The following is a 3039-nucleotide window of genomic DNA, read 5'->3' as shown; positions in this document are numbered from 1 at the left end:
TCACTGATCTGGGTCATTAAGAGAATGGAATCAGGAGGACAACGTTGTATAATAAGTAATTCGGTCTGTAGATTCATGGAGTTCAGAGTTCCCAAGGTAGAATTCTGACTCTGCTGTTCATAATCTGCGTGACCCTGGCAAATTACCTAGCCTTTCTCAGCTTGTTTTTTTACCTGGAAAATGGGAATTGGTTTATGTACCTCATAGTGCTGTTTTAAAGATTGAATAATACAGGAAATGCAAGTGCCTCTCAGAGTGCCTATGTGGCACATGTAAATATTCAATCCCAGGTAGTTCTTATCACTGTACTCATTAATAAGAGCAGGTCTGGGAGGATGCCACATGTGGGCAAGGACACTGTGTGAAGGAGAGGCAACATCCCAACCTTGAAGTTTGTCTTTGGCAAGCTCAGTTAAGAACAGTGTCTACCAAGACTCTTCTATGTTCACAGTGATATGAAATTTGGGGATCTTAATATGAGTCGCAGTCACTGCCATATACCCCACTTCTTATCTGTAGCTAGCATCTTATCTGCTCACTGGAGAGAACAGAGAGTAATTTGGCAGAAAAAGTAGATATTGCCTCTCATCCATGTGGTGCTGTGCCGGTATAAAGCTCCTTCGGATCACAATCCCATAGCAACTCCACCACAAACTATATGCTGACAATTTAATCCCCATTTTACAGATGATGAAACTAAGGTCCAGAGAAGTTTAAGTGACCCACTCCAGGTCACAACTAGGAAGCAGATGAGTTAGGATTCAGATTGAGGCCTTTCGATTCCTAGTATGGTGCCTTTTTAACACATCGGTCCTTCAAGTTACAAGGCTATTTGGTTTCCCATATTTCCTTTCTTTTTCTGCCAGAAAATCCAGCTGCTTTTAGTCCTCTCTGTCATAGGCTCTGCCTTTTCCTTGGAAGAGAAGACATCAGGCACATACACAGCTTGAATCTGTCCTGTTTTTTTTTCTTCCAGGGAAGCGGTGGCAGGTGGTGGGGTATTTTCTGAGACAAAGGAAAATCACTTCCTTGAACCTGATGGTCATTTCTAATTGCTGTGTCAATTCAAAAATGAATATCATGATCAAATCTAACAAAAATAATTATTCCTTTATATATCATCTAATATCTATTTTATGTTTAAATTTGTCCAGTTGTCTCAAAAATCTTTTTTACATTTTTTTGAATTTACATTTTGTTTGAATCAGTATCCAAACAAGATTAGCATTTGTTTAATATATCCCTTAAATACCTTTTATTGCAAATTATGCTAGCAAAAAGATTCTTTAAGAGTATGGAACACTTGAGATTCACTATTGCTGAACTGTTTACAAAGTGAAGGCACCAATTTCACTCCTAGAGGGCTTATGAAATCTCCACTTTCTCTCTCACTTTTGAGATTGTCAGACATTAACCTTTTGCCTGTCTATAGTAAGCCCCACTCTGTAAAGAAATGGGCTGTGGGCCTAGTTTTTAAACATTGTGTAATCAAGTGTTTTAGATATAAAAATTTCAAGCTCCCTGGAGATAATTATATGCCCCATGCCATCTGAAAGTCACTGTTTTAGTTCCTGAATACATTGGGCTCTTTCTATTATATATTAATGAAAGAATGAAGAAGACAGTGAGGTGATTTTGTACTATTTAATATTTCCTAGGAAAGATATGACTGGTACTGACTTTTCCCTCCTACAAAGACCTTTTTAAACACATAAAACCCAAGGGACCAGGTGTTGACTTTCCTGTAAGGAGTGTCAAGATTCTTGTAGACCTTCTTCTTCCCTGTTAGTATGTGTCATGGCAGGTTGTTGGCTCTGATGATGTCATAATGCTTTGTTTATGGGGTCATCTGATGTCACTTATACCTTAGGGATAATCAACTTTTAAACAAAGTGAACCTTAGATCGTAAAATCTGATCTTCTGGAGTAATTTTCTGAGATCATAGGGATAAAGATCTCCAGAAGAAAATGACTCTGGAAAAGCTTTCCTCTTTCATCAGGATATATGGTTTTTACTCACAGTTGAAATGTTGACAACACACTGGGTTAACACCCGATATGTTTCTGGATGATTCTTGGTTGCAAGACCCTGCAAACATCCTTAAGGACATGGTCATTTTGCACAGCAAAGGGAAAAACATTTCTAGCAATGAGGGTGGAAGTCTGAGGAAAAAAAAAAAGTTTACCAATATAACTTCCTCTCTAGTGATGAAGAATAGTGTGTTTATTATTAAACCATAGAATAGTGTATTTTAAAGATCTTTTTCCTTTGTGAACACATTTTACATTAGGAAATTTCCCAGAGAACATTATCTTAAGAGTGGAATGGATGATATCTTAATTGATCTTATACTTAAATCTTAACTTTTAGAAATTTCTAAAAGATCCGAGTTAATAAAATGACAGATTTTAAGCTTTTATTCTGATAAAGTAAAAGCTTTCTATTCTCTGTATCGGCTTCCTTCATTTTTTAGTGATAGAACACGAGAAGCTTCGGCTTCTATTTTATAAACCAACGACATCTTCAGTTCGGTTGCAGCTTTTTAAAACGTGGCTTCTGATAAATGTTGGCAGAACTGGTGCATTCCCAAAATAAATTCTGTACGCTCAGCTTTCCTTACTCAAATACATCCCTAGGTCCACTGGCCACAAAACTGCCCGCCACGGAACAAGTCGAAAAATCTGGATGCGATAGAAGATATTTGTATATTATAACATGACACTGGTACATTAAAAACAGTAAGTCATGTCTAGAGGCAAATGTCAGTGGCGTCACAACCCTAACTATCAGTGATACAGATGAGGTTTTAAATCGAGGGGCTGGGGTGAAGGGGCGGAAATCGCACACAGACATAAAAAATTTCAAAACTTCGTCTTCCCTTTTGGACATGTTTCAGCTCTACAAATGTGCCCTTGCCTTTAAAGCAAAGTGCTGTTCTGCTGTCAATTCTCATCCTGTCGTACGGGAACTCTGTCTCTCTTCTCAAAATAGGACTATGAAGAGACTTTCAGGTTCGAAAAGACCAAAAAAGCAGCCGG

Source organism: Pteropus vampyrus, unplaced genomic scaffold (assembly GCF_000151845.1).
Source record: "Pteropus vampyrus isolate Shadow unplaced genomic scaffold, Pvam_2.0 Scaffold127, whole genome shotgun sequence".
NCBI lineage: Eukaryota > Metazoa > Chordata > Mammalia > Chiroptera > Pteropodidae > Pteropus > Pteropus vampyrus.
Note: the sequence above shows the minus strand (reverse complement) of the source record.